A 16,639-nucleotide genomic window follows, 5' to 3' on the forward strand; every position below is an offset into this window, starting at 1 on the left:
ATATTAAAAAAAAGTGTCTCTAATTTAATAATGTAACACGTTTTATACAGACACTTCATATTTAAACGGTATTAGATTATTTTTTGGATTCACTGGCTTCTGTGAAGCGTTGAGCTAAAATGACGCATGACGCCGTTCCTGGAAGCCGGGCTGATCGGATACAACTACCTGTCTCTGCAACTCCTCGTTAGTATAGTGGAAAGTATCTCCGCCTGTCACGCGGAAGACCGGGGTTCGATTCCCCGACGGGGAGATCCAGTCCTTTACTGCTGCCAAAAGACCTTAAAAAAATGTTTTGCTCCAGCAAACAAGTTACAGGAGAAGTTGGCAAGGGGCCACCGACGACTGTTTTAAAGACAGCTTGAGAAAAATGCAATGCGTTGGCCGGGAATCGAACGCATACAGCAAGAATGGACAGACCCAGGAATCTAACCCATAGCAAGAATGCTCGTAGTCAAGGTCTTTAATTTACAAATGTGATGCGTTGGCCGGGAATCGAACCCAGGTCAACTGCTTGGAAGGCAGCTATGCTCCCCACTATACCACCAACGCAAGACTGTTGGATGTAGACTGGAAGCCCTGTTCTGCGGTCAGCAATAATTTTTGCAATACTTTAGCAGCTGGCAGGTGCAGATGAACTGAAACTCTCTTTGTTTGGACCTGGCACTTAAAAAAATTGCATGAACTTATTGACCTGACCTACCAGGCACCATATTAAAAAACAAGGTCTCTAATTTAATAATGTAACACGTTTTATACAGACACTTCATATTTAAACGGTATTAGATTATTTTTTGCATTCACTGGCTTCTGTGAAGCGTTGAGCTAAAATGACGCATGACGCCGTTCCTGCAAGCCGCGCTGATCGGATACAACTACCTGTCTCTGCAACTCCTTGTTAGTATAGTGGAAAGTATCTCCGCCTGTCACGCGGAGACTGGGGTTCGATTCCCTGACGGGGAGATTCAGTCCTTTACTGCTGCCAAAAGACCTTAACAAATGTTTTGCTCCAGCAAACAAGTTACAGGGAAGTTGGCAAGGGGCCCGGACGACTGTTTTAAAGACAGCTTGAGAAAAATGCAATGCGTTGGCTGGGAATCGAACCCATACAGGAAGAATGGACAGACCCAGGAATCTAACCCATAGCAAGAATGCTCGTAATCAAGATCTTTAATTTACAAATGTGATGCGTTGGCCGGGAATCGAACCCGGTCACCTGCTTGGAAGGCAGCTATGCTCACCACTATACCACCAACGCAGGCCTTTGAACGTAGACTGGAAGCCCGGTTGTGCGGTCAGCAAGAATTTTCGCAATACATTAGCAGCTGGCAGGTGCAGATGAACTGAAACTCTCTTTGTTTGGACCTGGCACTTAAAAAAATTGCATGAACTTATTGACCTGACCTACCAGGCACTGTAGTGATCTTTTTCTTTGTAGAAAAGTTAGAAGCTCAGACCAGGAGACAGTGAAAGTTTTCCAAGCAGAAGTTCTTTATTGTTTGTTGGTAGCTGCAGTCATTCCAACATCGTCTAACTAAGGGAACTTTACATTGTAGTTTATATACATTTCAAGGGGGAGGGATTACATTGTGAGGAACAAAGCATGTAAATGAGCTGAAACATGAGAACAGAACAGTGCAGGACTTCTCGCACTGAGATAAGAACTCCAAGACAAATGGTCTCAGTAATAAAATAGCAGGTGTTCAAACTTGCTCAGCATGACTCTTCACCCGGTAAAACAATGAGAACAGGAAAAGCCTAGCCTTCTCGCACTTAGATGGGACAGTCAGGAATATCCTGCTGGGAACCCCTACCGTTTGCAGAGATTTCCTGGTGCCAGACATAAATCTTTAGGTGCACGCTTATTAACCCTTTCGCACGTACGTTCTAAAATAGTCAGACTGGCAGCCTGGCGTGAGGTTTTTTCTGCGACCGTTATTTTGCAATCAATCGCGTTCTAATTTCCATGGAGACGCATGAACCTTGTCACTTGACATTTCGCAGTCACAATGGCGCACACGATGGATAACCATCTGCAGGTGAGTAGTTTGAATATTTTCGCTTTATTTTTTATTCAAAATCTCTCAAATAATTTGTTAGCGTGTACCGACTATGGTTGATATTGTTTTGTGTTTGTCCACCACCCCCCCCCCCCCCCCCCCCAATCCACCCCCACCCCGCTTTGAATTTCGCTTGCACATGGTTCTTTGTATCTCCCTCACAACAGCCGCGTGACAATCGGTGAGTAACGTTAGGCTATATTTTAGTTTTTAATTGTATTCTGAAGCATCTACAATTATTTACAAGCATGCAATAAATATGAATAAAGAACGTAAAACGGACAGTGCTCAATAATGTGGTCATTACGGTTTGTTTGTCTGTCAACGCGCTGTTTTGCACATTGAAAATTACAAATAAATATGTTCAGTAACGTTAATCCGTGCATTGAGGAGGTAAAGTCGGGGTTCAGTTGAATTGATACGTTATACATAACATGAATATATCAAAGCACATATGTGACCAGTCACGGAAACTAGGGACACAAGTCGGTTCTGGGGCATTTTGAGTTATTCATAGATTCTGAGAGTGTAATATCCAAGCTTTCCAACATGTGGAAATCTGATAATATTTGGAGAAGTTGTGGCCATTTTAAAGTAGGCACTTAAAAAAGCTCAAAGAGGAGAAAACGAGCTAAAGATTGTGCAGTTCTCACCTGTCTCTGCTGCTGGGGGTGACAATAGGGCTCATTTACATCTCATTTAGATAAGCCATACCCCCTGTAAAGCTCCTCCATGTGCTTTACAGCTTTTTTTACACTTCGAATGAGTGCACTTCTGCCGCACTAGGCGAAAAACAATTGTGCTGCCCCTCTATTTGCAACGTACCAGCAACAACACACAAAGACCAATAATGCCATATAGCCTGCATATAACGCGAAACCAGCAACAACACATAAAGACCAATATGCCATATACATATAACGCAAAACCAGCAACAACACACAAATACCAATATGCCATATAGCCTGCATATAACGCAAAACCAGCAACAACACACAAAGGCCAATATGCCATATACATACAGTATAACGCAAAACCAGCAACAACACACAAAGACCAATATGCCATATACATATAACGCAAAACCAACAACAACAAACAAAGACCAATAAGCCATAGGCCTACATATAGCGCAAATAGTACGCAACGCTCGTGTGCCCAAAATGTCAACAATATTAAAGTTTATGTAGGAGGCAAATGCCTGCTGGCATTTTTCTTTAAGCAGTCATTTCTGCAATTTTCCAAATAATCACATTTCACCTCCTCAAATTACTGTTGCAAATCTCTTTACACCACTTTCTTATGTGCGTATACACACACAAATGAAATGTCCGCAAGCACATTATATCATCAGCAGGTTCAGCATCTTAAATAACGACTAAAGAGCAAATGAAGCTTAACTTACATTTCAGAAACACGCACGGCAGGCCTTCATCGCAGCAGCAAAGGTCTTAACTGCATCCTCTATTTCGATTCTCCGTCACATATGAAACAGCCAGCCACCGCTGTCAGCGAGCCGAGCCGCCGTATTGAAGCACTGAGGGCGAGCGCGCTGCGCCCATACCTCCGGTTCAGTTTCCCGAGCCCACGAAGTGCGGCGAAAACATTTTCGGTGTAACTGCCAGACGGTTCATCTCGTCTGCGACAATCTTTGCGGCATCCATCTTCATTGAATTTTGATATCAGAGAGAGCTGGCCAGAGCACAGCATAATAAGTAGCCATGTGGTTGACTTGGAGGGCGGGGGCAAAAGCGCCGGGTTATTCAGTATGGAAATACACACAGACAATGACACGCCACGCCCCTACTGCATGCTAGAATCTCCGAAAACAAGCCGATTTCAACCTCAAAATGTAAGCTTTTAAATATACCAATACTGCTATCTCAAACATGGAGAGGCTTCTTCGTGATTTCAATTAACAGATTCTCCAAAAAATTGAAAATCACCAATTTTGAAAAAAAAACTCTTCTTTCTCATTTTGCTCGAAAGTTGTGCTGCCGACTTGTGTCCCTGGTTTCTGTGACGGGTCACATATTTGCCGTTAAATCCTTTACATAGATTTTCTTGTTTGTTTTAGTTAATATTGTTACTGAGTTTTATATCTCTCAATAGCAAAGCAGAGAAAAGCTACATGGTATGACATTGTTGAATTATATTTTCCTAAATACAAAACATTTCAGCAAGCTGTGTGATATACATATATACAATTATATATATGGTCACAGCTCACTTATAAGCTTGCTCAAATGTTTTTTGGAAATATAATTTAAAGGGATAGTTCACTTTGAAATGTAAATTCTGTCATCATATACTCACCCTCAATTTGTTTCAAACCTGTATGAATTTCTTTCTTCTGCTGAACACAAAAGAAGATATTTTGAAGAATGTCAGTAACCAGACCGATAACTGGAGCCATTGACTGCCATAGTAGGAAAAAATATATACTATGGAAGTCAATGGCTCCAGTTAACTGTCTGGTCACTGACATTCTTCAAAATATCTTCTTTTGTGTTTCAAGAAAGAAATTCATACAGGTTTGAAACAAATTGATGGTGAGTATATGATGACAGAATTTTCATTTTAAAGTGAACTATCCCTTTAACGATGTCATACCATGTAGCTTTTCTCTGCTTTGCTAGTGAGATAAATGTATAGTATAAGTTTAGCATTATTCATAGAATTCAAACGTATGACATTTGTTAAAAAGAAATCACAAAATGTACACATTTCATGTATGTTTTATTAAAACTATTTAAATGTAAGTTCAATCTTTTTTTTTTACCCCATTCCGTTTATACTTACTAATATAATTACAAAACAGATACCAAATATATTTACAATGAATATCAAAATAGTATCATCATAAACAAAAACAAAAAATCTATAAATATACTCTTGACTTTTGATAAAACTTTTTGTTTAAAACAAACTATTATACATAACATTATACTTAATAATGTAATTACAATAAATAATAATTAAAATAGCATCATCATAAATTAATTAATATACTCTGACTTTTTACAGGCTTAATAATGCTTCAGTGTGTGGTACTCCTCAAAACATGGGACAGCACACAAGGGAGTGTTGCATGGCACACGCATGTGCTTGGTGAGGCGCCTCTGCTTGCCCTTGCGTGTGCTGGAGAGGCAGACCTTGCAGTGCCGCCTGGTCTTGCTGCCCCGGGAAGTGGTCTGAGGGACTTCAGATGGGAAAGTCCATGGCTGTAAGGCGCAGAGGAGTGTCTAAGGCAGGTGCCCTCCTTTGGTTGGACCGCGCAATGCGCTGTACTCCTCCAGCAGCCCTCTCATCGGGTTCGTCCTGAATTGTAGGGAGGTGATTTCCTTTCCTACTCATAGTAGAGCACATCAATAGGGAGGGAGTGAGGAGAATAGAATAGTATGTGACAGTGTGGTCTGTTTATTATTGTGAATTTGTTAACACTTTAGATTACATTAATTAAAAATTTTATCACTTTTTATCTTGTTTATATTTATTATTAGATGATTTGTATCCATTGTATCCATCCAGTAATTTGCCGGTAGACGATGTGGCTGTTGAGTAAAACAGTGTCAAGTACATGAAAAAAGATCTTCTTGTACCACTTGGTAGACTTTCTGGTGCATTCATGGAAACCAGTCATCATATCAGCTTTGTCAACTGCCCCCATCTTTTCTTTATACTCCAGCACACAGATTGACTTCATCCTTGGTGGCCCAGTGATGTGATCAAACTTCCCTGTGGATGCCATACCAGTTGGGTGGATTGTGGTAAGGACATGAACATCCCTCTTGTCGTGCCATTTTAATGCCATCTGTAACCCATTCTCTTCGAATTCCACCTCACCTTTTTTCATCTTACAGGTGAACTTTGGCATCCCTTTCCTGTTTGCGCGCACAGTCCCACAAGCTCCAGTGCCAAGTGACAAGAGGTGCTGGAAAAGTGTGGGACTACTGTACCAGTTGTCCACATAAAGAACATGACATTTTTTTAGGTAAGGTGCTAGAAGTGTCATCACAACGGACCCAGAAATCCCAAGTCCTGGGTAATGTTGGATGTCAGTGGTAGATCCGGTGTAAATTATCATGTCCTCCACATAACCAGTTAGCACATCACACAAAACAAAAAACTTGACCCAAATCTGTGCCGTTTAGATGGAATGAACTGACGAAATGCCAGCCTGCCTTTCCACTTCGTCAGAGACTCATCCACACACAGTATGGCACAAAAATGCGACGAAAGGAGGAGGTGAGAGCAGTAAATATGTGTCTGATTTTTTTCAGCAGGTCATTGGAAACTGCTGTCGCATTGTTTGCGAAGTGAAGACAGCGGAGGAGCAGAAGGAAGCGGTCCTGTGAGAACAAAGACCCAAAAAATGGGGTCAAGAGCATGGGGTCTGTGCTCCAGTAATCACAAAGTGATGGTTTTTTTATCACCCCCATTAAGAGAACTGCCACTAAAAATGTGTACATTTCAGGGATATTTGTTGGAACCCATTTAACCAGCTTTCCTTTAATTTCCCTTTCTTGCAAGTCAGAGGCATAGCCGTTTGTTTCCTCCACAATTTCTCCCATGACATCTTCTGTGAGGAACAATTTAAAACAATTGACCTTACTGGGTGATTCTGGTGGATTTTGCACACCACACAGCTGGTTGTCAAAATTGCCTGGCCCAGGAGGATTAAAAAGGTTGGTTGCCTTCCATAACAATGAGTTTACCTCTTCTGCCTCATTTGGGACAGGTGTCGTCGATTCATCTGCAATGTTGTCAAGAGCTTCAAGGTTTGGGGGAAGATCTTCATCGCTGTCACTCTCTGCCTCGCTGTCAAAAATCTCCTCATCAGAATTAAAAAAAATGTCCTCAATTTTCTCATTTGTCAGTTGTGGTCTTTTCTATAAATTTTCTGTCATTTTCTCTGAAGTTGTGGAGCTTGATTAAAGTTGTGTCTTTAAATTAGAACAAAGGCGAGTGTGAGGTAACGGTGACGTCAGCTCTACATCATTTGTCAGCGGGAAAAAAAGACTTTCAATGCATGACAGTTCAAATCTTTTTTAATTTATTATACAAAATATTTACAAACTTGTAGTTATTAACATCGTTAAATATATGTAAGGGAACTCCTAATGTGGTTTTAATATTTAGAGAAAAAAAGATCAAGTTAGTTGATCGGTAAGATATACGGGCTATGGGCGCCGCCATTATTTGTTTACAACACTGAAGGAGAGTTCGACTCAGAGCCTGCTGGATTTACAACATGCAAGATCATCCATGTCTCCCGAAATATATGACAGTAACCCCCGCTTCACTGCATCTCACTCGATGCTCCTGCTTGAGGCTCACGCGCTGCTCCTGGTGTGAATCCACTCATTGATTAACATGCACGCACGCCGAAAAAAATATGCGGTGCTCACGCGTCGCTGACGCTTGCTGTGTGAAAAGGCTGTTTTCTCTACAAGGTGTGTTTGACTCCAATAAATTTTAATATTACATCATGTTTAAAAGGTTATTTTGTTGTGATAAATATTAGTGTGCAATAATAATCTATATATGTGTTATTGTGTAATGTAATTTAAAGTGAATGAAACCTAAAATAAACATTAAAATACACTGAACAGTTGTGATAATGATGAGAGCTGTGCACGTCCCTCTCTGGCTCAGTGCCAGTCAAAGCGGGAAAGCAGTAAAGTAAAGTTTGAAATTTTGAATTTAGCAGTTGATCACGTGATTCACTGAACGTTCTAATCACACCGGTGTGATCGTATGCTCCAGGGACCAGCCAAGACTGATCACACCGGTGTGATCGTACGCGTCAAAGGGTTAAAAAGCATATAAAGGAAATGATCGCTGCACCCACCTAGCGTGGCAAACAGTTTAAATTTTCTGTCAGAATCCAACCACTGTTTCTGCTCGGTTTCTAACCGAGGAGCTTTCGCGTGTTAGGCGAACGTGATGACCACTACACTACAGAAACCTATTGATGAGGCACATGTGCTTTTTAGAAGATGGCTCCTTCCCATAATCTACTCGGCAAGCAGTGTGACAGTCTGTGAATTCCACAAACAACAGAACAGAGGTCATTCGGCATGGCAGTCTGCCTACAGCTCCTTGGTACGATGGCCTTCACCTGTCTCAAAAGCAAGGGTTTTGTAGCGAATTGGAGCATTAAATTTAAAATGCCTCCACTTGTTTCTGCCCAGTTTTGAACTGAGGACCTTTCGCGTGTAAAGCAAACGTGATAACCACTACACTACGGAAACTTGATTTGGACGTCAGTCCCACCGCTTCTAGGGTACGCTTGTTCAAAAGCGACTGAAACTATAGACTGCCCATTGTTTTTAACATGGCAAAATGCTGCTAATTTTGTTGGCAGACCGAACATTTTATATTACTGTACAGGAAACCTCAATGGTCATTTGTTTTATTTTTGTCCTTTTCTAAAGAGATTAAACCACAAACATCCCTGCAAGTGCAGTCACCTGCTCAACAGAAAATCGCATACGAAATTTTTGCAAAAACCACACACAGTTTCCGCCCAGTTTCGAACTGGCGACCTTTCGCGTGTGAGGCGAACTTGATAACCACTACACTACGGAAACACATCTTGGAGACATAAATCTTTAGGTCCACGCTTATTAAAAAGCATATAAAGGAAATGAGCGCTGCTACTACCTAGCGTGGCAAACAGTTTAAATTTTCTGTCAGAATCCAACCACTGTTTCTGCTCAGTTTCTAACCGAGGACCTTTCACGTGTTAGGCGAACGTGATGACCACTACACTACAGAAACCTATTGATGAGGCACATGTGCTTTTTAGAAGATGGCTCCTTCCCATAATCTACTCTGCAAGCAGTGTGACAGTCTGTGAATTCCACAAACAACAGAACAGAGGTCATTCGGCATGGCAGTCTGCCTACAGCTCCTTGGTACGATGGCCTTCACCTGTCTCAAAAGTAAGGGTTTTGTAGCGAATTGCAGCATTTATATTTAAAATGCATCCACTTGTTTCCGCCCAGTTTTGAACTGAGGACCTTTCGCGTGTAAAGCAAACGTGATAACCACTACACTACGAAACTTGATTTGCAAGTCAGTCCCACCGCTTCTAGGCTACGCTTGTTCAAAAGCGACTGAAACTATAGACTGCCCAGTGTTTTTAACATGGCAAAAAACTGCAAATTTTGTTGGCAGACCAAACATTTTTTATTACTGTACAGGAAACCTCAACGGTCATTTGTTTTATTTTTGACAGAAAATTTGCCTGCATCCCTGCAAGTGTACTGACCTGCTCAACAGAAAATTGCATACGAAATTTTTGCAAAAACCACCCACAGTTTCCGCCCAGTTTCGAACTGGGGACCTTTCGCGTGTGAGGCGAACGTGATAACCACTACACTACGGAAACACGTCTTCAGGTTGTAGACATAAATCTTTAGGTGCACGCTTATTAAAAAGCATATAAAGGAAATGAGCGCTGCACCCACCTAGCGTGGCAAACAGTTTAAATTTTCTGTCAGAATCCAACCACTGTTTCTGCTCAGTTTCTAACCGAGGAGCTTTCGTGTGTTAGGCGAACGTGATGAACACTACACTACAGAAACCTATTGATGAGGCACATGTGCTTTTTAGAAGATGGCTCCTTCCCATAATCTACTCTGCAAGCAGTGTGACAGTCTGTGAATTCCACAAACAACAGAACAGAGGTCATTCGGCATGGCAGTCTGCCTACAGCTCCTGGGTACGATGGCCTTCACCTGTCTTAAAAGTAAGGGTTTTGTATCGAATTGCAGCATTTATATTTAACATGCCTCCACTTGTTTCACCCAGTTTTGAACTGAAGACCTTTGCGTGTAAAGCGAACGTGATATCATGGCATGTGCTTTTTAGAAGATGGCTCCTTCCCATAATCTACTCTGCAAGCAGTGTGACACTCTGTGAATTCCACAAACAACAGAACAGAGGTCATTCGGCATGGCAGTCTGCCTACAGGTCCTGGGTACGATGGCCTTCACCTGTCTTAAAAGTAAGGGTTTTGTATTGAATTGCAGCATTTATATTTAACATGCCTCCACTTGTGTCCGCCCAGTTTTGAACTGAAGACCTTTGCGTGTAAAGCGAACGTGATATCATGGCATGTGCTTTTTAGAAGATGGCTCCTTCCCATAATCTGCTCTGCAAGCAGTGTGACAGTCTGTGAATTCCACAAACAACAGAACAGAGGTCATTCGGCATGGCAGTCTGCCTGCAGCTGCCTACGATGGCCTTCACCTGTCTCAAAAGCAAGGGTTTTGTAGCGAATTGGAGCATTAAATTTAAAATGCCTCCACTTGTTTCTGCCCAGTTTTGAACTGAGGACCTTTCGCGTGTAAAGCAAACGTGATAACCACTACACTACGGAAACTTAATTTGGCCGTCAGTCCCATCGCTTTCAGCGTACGCTTGTTCAAAAGCGACTGAAACTATAGACTGCCCAGTGTTTTTAACATGGCAAAATGCTGCTAATTTTGTTGGCAGACCGAACATTTTATATTACTGTACAGGAAACTTCAATGGTCATTTGTTTTATTTTTGTCCTTTTCTTAAGAGATTAAACCACAAACATCCCTGCAAGTGTACTGACCTGCTCAACAGAAAATCGCATACGAAATTTTTGCAAAAACCACCCACAGTTTCCGCCCAGTTTCGAACTGGGGACATTTCGCGTGTGAGGCGAACGTGATAACCACTACACTACGGAAACACGTCTTCAGATTGCACACATAAATCTTTAGTTGCACGCTTATTAAAAAGCATATAAAGGATATGATCGCTGCACCCACCTAGCGTGGCAACCAGTTTACATTTTCTGTCAGAATCCAACCACTGTTTCTGCTCGGTTTCGAACAGAGGACCTTTCGCGTGTTAGGCGAACGTGATGACCACTACACTACAGAAACCTATTGATGAGGCACATGTGCTTTTTAGAACATGGCTCCTTCCCATAATCTGCTCTGCAAGCAGTGTGACAGTCTGTGAATTCCACAAACAACAGAACAGAGGTCATTCGGCATGGCAGTCTGCCTACAGCTCCTTGGTACGATGGCCTTCACCTGTCTCAAAAGTAAGGGTTTTGTAGCGAATTGCAGCATTTATATTTAAAATGCATCCACTTGTTTCCGCCCAGTTTTGAACTGAGGACCTTTCGCGTGTAAAGCAAACGTGATAACCACTACACTACGAAACTTGATTTGCAAGTCAGTCCCACCGCTTCTAGGCTACGCTTGTTCAAAAGCGACTGAAACTATAGACTGCCCAGTGTTTTTAACATGGCAAAAAACTGCTAATTTTGTTGGCAGACTGAACATCTTATATTACTGTACAGGAAACCTCAAGGGTCATTTCTTTTATTTTTGTCCTTTTCTAAGAGATTAAACCACAAACATCCCTGCAAGTGTACTCACCTGCTCAACAGATAATCGCATATGAAATTTTTGCAAAAACCACCCACAGTTTCCGCTCAGTTTCGAACTGGGGACCTTTCGCGTGTGGGGCGAACGTGATAACCACTACACTACAGAAACACGTCTTAGGTTTGCAGACATAAATCTTTAGGTGCACGCTTATTTAAAAGCATATAAAGGAAATGATCGCTGCACCCACCTAGCTTGGCAACCAGTTAAAATTTTCTGTCAGAATCCAACCACTGTTTCTGCTCGGTTTCGACCCGAGGACCTTTCGCGTGTTAGGCGAACGTGATGACCACTACACTACAGAAACCTACTGATGAGGCACATGTGCTTTTTAGAAGATGCCTCCTTCCCATAATCTGCTCTGCAAGCAGTGTGACAGTCTGTGAATTCCACAAACAACAGAACAGAGGTCCTTCGGCATGGCAGTCTGCCTACAGCTCCTTGGTACGATGGCCTTCACCTGTCTCAAAATTAAGGGTTTTGTAGCGAATTGCAGCATTTATATTTAAAATGCATCCAATTGTTTCCGCCCAGTTTTGAACTGAGGACCTTTCGCGTGTAAAGCAAACGTGATAACCACTACACTACGGAAACTTGATTTGCAAGTCAGTCCCACCGCTTCTAGGGTACGCTTGTTCAAAAGCGACTGAAACTATAGACTGCCCAGTGTTTTTAACATGGCAAAAAACTGCTAATTTTATTGGCAGACTGAACATCTTATATTACTGTACAGGAAACCTCAATGGTCATTTGTTTTATTTTTGTCCTTTTCTAAAGGACCTTTAGCGTGTTAGGCGAACGTGATGACCACTACACTACAGAAACCTATTGATGGAGCATGTGCTTTTTAGAAGATCCCTCCTTCCCATAATCTGCTCTGCAAGCAGTGTGACAGTTTGTAAATTCCACAAACAATAGAACAGAGGTTATTCGGCATGGCAATCTGCCTACAGCTCCTTGGTACAATGGCCTTCACCTGTCTCAAAAGTAAGGGTTTTGTAGCGAATTGCAGCATTTATATTTAACATGCCTCCACTTGTTTCCATCCAGTTTTGAACTGAGGACCTGTCGCGTGTAAAGCGAACGTGATAACCACTACACTACGGAAACTTGATTTGGACGTCAGTCCCACCTCTTCTAGGGTACGCTTGTTCAAAAGCGACTGAAACTATAGACTGCCCAGTGTTTTAAATATGGCAAAAAGCTGCTAATTTTGTTGGCAGACCAAACATTTTTTATTATTTATTTGACAGAAAATGTGCCTGCATCCCTGCAAGTGTACTGACCTGCTCAACAGAAAATCGCATACGAAATTTTTGCAAAAACCACCCACAGTTTCCGCCCTTTTGGAACTGGGGACATTTTCGCGTGTGAGGCGAACGTGATAACCACTACACTACGGAAACACGTCTTCAGGTTGTAGACATAAATCTTTAGGTGCACGCTTATTAAAAAGCATATAAAGGAAATGAGCGCTGCTACCAGCTAGCGTGGCAAACAGTTTAAACTTTCTGTCAGAATCCAACCACTGTATCTGCTCGGTTTCGAACCGAGGACCTTTCGCGTGTTAGGCGAACGTGATGAACACTACACTACAGAAACCTATTGATGAGGCACATGTGCTTTTTAGAAGATGGCTCCTTCCCATAATCTACTCTGCAAGCAGTGTGACACTCTGTGAATTCCACAAACAACAGAACAGAGGTCATTCGGCATGGCAGTCTGCCTACAGCTCCTTGGTACTGTTGTAAACTTCTTCGTTCTTCAGTGTAGAAAAACTCTACGAAAAAAAAACTCGTAGAAAAAAAAAGCGAAAACCAGTAGACTTATTTAAGCAGGATTCTTTATTCGCTGTAGTCTGCTTCGTACCCAAGTCAAGTGAAGTCTAAGGCAGTATACATTTAGTTCATATACCCTTTCAGGGGGAGGAGTTACATAAAGGTGGAAACAAAAGCATGTAAATGAGGCATCTGGGTTAAGGAATGTGCCCTAGACTGAGAGTGTTACCAATCCTAATCCAATCAGCATAACAGTGTAATGTAAATATCCTAATCCAATCAGCCAGACTCTTCAACGATACCTTCACATTATCTTAATGGCCAGGCAGTGCATAAAGACAAAAGGTGATAGTCTCAGTGCTCTGACCAATTTAACTTACAATAGAGAGCTGGACAGACAGGAACAGGCAGGTTTGTGACATCATTTACCTTAGATACAAAATTCACACTAATAAACTTTCTCAGTTTCTATACTATTGTATTAGAAGCTCAATTAAACATTTAAATAAAATTTGTAATCCTACATTTCCCCCTTTGAGAGTTCTAAATAACTCTCACATTATATACAAATTTAAACACTTAAGTTCATTCTTGTAACTTGTGATCGTTACAGGCACATAACTCATGTTCTGTGTTTGCTTTTCTGAAATTGCATGTTGACACAGAAACAAAACATGCAAATAGGGTCCGTGAGTCTTTTCTGGTTGGAACTGTGATTTTCTCGTGATCAATCAAGTTTCTGAACCATGAAGAATTATCTTCAGTCATCTTGGTGTAATTTTGCTGAAAGATCAAGAATGTCTTGTTGGTCCAACATGTTTGTGCACAAGTGAGTCCTGGAATGCAGTCATCTTCGGATGTGACATGCACACTTTCTTTCCAGCAAACAAGGCATTTGTGACATATTCATCAGCTCTAAGAATATGTTGTTTCTGGAGTCCGGACTTTGTGCGATCTTCATGATGTGTAGTAGTAGGACAATCTTGATCATGTTGATGGATGACTGCAGGTTTCGTAGTCTCTGCGTTGTGTATTTTTTTCTTTTTCTTTTCTTTATCCTTTTGTGATAGTTGTCTCGGAAGTGGGTCAAGTTGTTTCTTGAGGTTTTCTTGTGGCTTCATACGCAGATGACGAGGTCAGTGCGTATGGGTCTCGGGAAGTCATCAGTGGTATCTGCACAGAGTAAGAAAGAAAACAAAAGACAGGAGAGCAGTATTTGTTCACCCACTGGGGTTGTAAACTTTTTCTGAGTCTGCTAGACAGTAGAGCAGTATTTGTTCAAACACTAGGGTTGTAAACTTTTTCTGGGTCTGCTATTGTTCCATCTTTCCCTATTTCTTAATTCCTTTGACACCTAAAGAACGCAGTGAGGTTAGGATGGACTAGGATAGGGCCTATGAGGGAGTCTTCACCGCAGAGTTTGCCCTCCGAAGCCTGTTGCATTCGGTTCTTCTCTGGGCTCCTCACTGGTTCCCTGTCCTAACCTATCCCTGTAGGTGGGGGAACAACGTTACAGTGTGAAACATAAGTCCAGGTTTTTTTTTTTTTCTTTTTTTTTCTTTTTTTTTTTTTTTTCTGACACAATACTGCAGCTGCTGTAATCAACATCCCTTAATGTGGCCCATGCCACTTTGGTTCTAATGGAGGAAACGTCTTTGTACAGATCAATTATTGATTCAGGAGGCATCATTTTCTTCTGTGCTGCACTACCTGAACAAACTTGTACAGTGTAAAGACTCTGGGGCGGATCTAATCCGTGGGGAATTTGCATATCATAATTAATAATTGGTAATTAATAATTATTCATACATGTTTGGATTAGATCAGTCTTACATGTTAATAAAACTCCCGATAAGGGATGATATGTAATTTTACCTGCATGCATGCTTGTGTATCCTTGCACTTAACCACAAGTTGATTGCAATTACCTGCACGGACCACGTCTTACAAAACAGGCTAAATTAATTAGCTCAATTGTCAGACTAATATCTGTGGGAATCCACAATATCATCTTACTTTATAGGATTTCAGGAAAAGCAATTCTGTGGCCACAAGAATTGGGTTTCCTGCCCTATAAACACATACTCTTTAAAGTATCTTTAATTTGTAAGCTTGTTGCTATAAGATCCTTTGGCACTTAAGGGACTTAAATGAGCAAAAAGGCAGTACATCAATCAGATGAATATAATGAATTCAATAAGGCAGAACTACTTATGTATTTACCACGGTTACATGGGATATATGTATTTACAAACATAATAAACAACAATACACGATAAGGCATCGATGAACGAGAAATGCATAGAGTGTGGACAATGGAAACACGTGTGAGAGGGGAAGGGAGAGAGAGAGAGAGAGAGAGAGAGAGAGAGCATTGGCAACATTCCCCTGACAGTCCCCTGCCTGTGACAACACAAAAACATCATCTTAATGCTTCTTAGAAGCTCTATAAAGAGATATACTTAAGTTTCTGGGTCTCTCTGTGTCGCGGCATTCCTGCGCGTGCGTGAGCGGAGTCCTTTAGGAAGCGTCACTGGGTGCTGCTTGGCGCGCGTTGAACGGAGTTTCCAAGTCTTTGGGGTAACATTACCAAAGGAAAATAGTTCGGCTAAGTTTGTTTCACTTTGTGGAAGTGAACAGAGTCGACTACGGAAAACAAAACTTTGACTAACAAAGAAAAGAAATAAAGATCTCTACGGGGAAATCACGCGGAGTTAACGTCACATCTTCGCATGGCTGGTGAAGACGCGTGTGTGCGTCTCTCGCCACGTGGTCACGTGCGCGTGTTTCTCCTTCAAAACGAGCGCGCGCTCGTTTAAAGGTCCCTTGTAGATGGATTTGCTGAAGAGATATGTCACGCGGTGTTCTTTTCACTCGTCGATTGGAATTAAACACGGAGACTTATCTAAGACTGAAAAACACAAACTAAACTAGAAACAAATAAAAGAAAGGCGAAGAGCTCGCCCGGAGGCGAGACCCTACATTTTTACAGTCAAAAGTAACAGAGAGACGAGCGGAGGGGGGAAGCGTCATTTATCACCTTGGAGAAATCCGGCCTCTTCCTGTTGACTTGGCCAATTAGAGGGTTGGAATTTCACAGGCGGGACTTTGGTTTTTATTGCTCTTTGTCTAAGAGAGAGACATTTGAAACCGACGAAATTAGGGTGTTTAAGAGCAGAATCTTCACAATTCTTATAATACTAATGTGTCACAAGTTTAGCAAAATGTAACGTCAATTAACAAATGGGGAATGAAGATTGGAGTTTATCAAGACCAAACTTGCCACAAATGGATTTGGTTAAACATTAGTTGGCCAAGTTTAAAACATTATCGCATTAGAGTTGTCGAGAAACATAGA

The 16,639-nt window shown here is 41.6% G+C and overlaps 7 non-coding genes across 7 annotated transcripts; 1 reads left to right on the top strand and 6 right to left on the bottom strand.

Annotated features, from left to right (window-relative positions):
• The first annotated feature begins 181 nt into the window (after positions 1 to 181).
• On the top strand, positions 182 to 253 carry trnad-guc (transfer RNA aspartic acid (anticodon GUC)). Its single transcript has one exon. It is a non-coding gene; the product is annotated as a tRNA-Asp (tRNA).
• Positions 254 to 480: 227 nt separating this feature from the next.
• On the bottom strand, positions 481 to 552 carry trnag-ucc (transfer RNA glycine (anticodon UCC)). Its single transcript has one exon. It is a non-coding gene; the product is annotated as a tRNA-Gly (tRNA).
• Positions 553 to 9,386: 8,834 nt separating this feature from the next.
• Positions 9,387 to 9,459, bottom strand: trnav-cac (transfer RNA valine (anticodon CAC)). The gene has a single exon. It is a non-coding gene; the product is annotated as a tRNA-Val (tRNA).
• A 1,262-nt stretch (positions 9,460 to 10,721) lies between these two features.
• Positions 10,722 to 10,794, bottom strand: trnav-cac (transfer RNA valine (anticodon CAC)). The gene has a single exon. It is a non-coding gene; the product is annotated as a tRNA-Val (tRNA).
• Positions 10,795 to 10,917: 123 nt separating this feature from the next.
• On the bottom strand, positions 10,918 to 10,990 carry trnav-aac (transfer RNA valine (anticodon AAC)). Its single transcript has one exon. It is a non-coding gene; the product is annotated as a tRNA-Val (tRNA).
• Positions 10,991 to 11,737: 747 nt separating this feature from the next.
• Positions 11,738 to 11,810, bottom strand: trnav-aac (transfer RNA valine (anticodon AAC)). Its single transcript has one exon. It is a non-coding gene; the product is annotated as a tRNA-Val (tRNA).
• Positions 11,811 to 12,024: 214 nt separating this feature from the next.
• On the bottom strand, positions 12,025 to 12,097 carry trnav-uac (transfer RNA valine (anticodon UAC)). Its single transcript has one exon. It is a non-coding gene; the product is annotated as a tRNA-Val (tRNA).
• Positions 12,098 to 16,639: the final 4,542 nt, after the last annotated feature.

This window comes from Siphateles boraxobius, unplaced genomic scaffold (genome assembly GCF_051911475.1).
Source record: "Siphateles boraxobius isolate OS27281-9 unplaced genomic scaffold, OSU_SipBor_1 6, whole genome shotgun sequence".
NCBI lineage: Eukaryota > Metazoa > Chordata > Actinopteri > Cypriniformes > Leuciscidae > Siphateles > Siphateles boraxobius.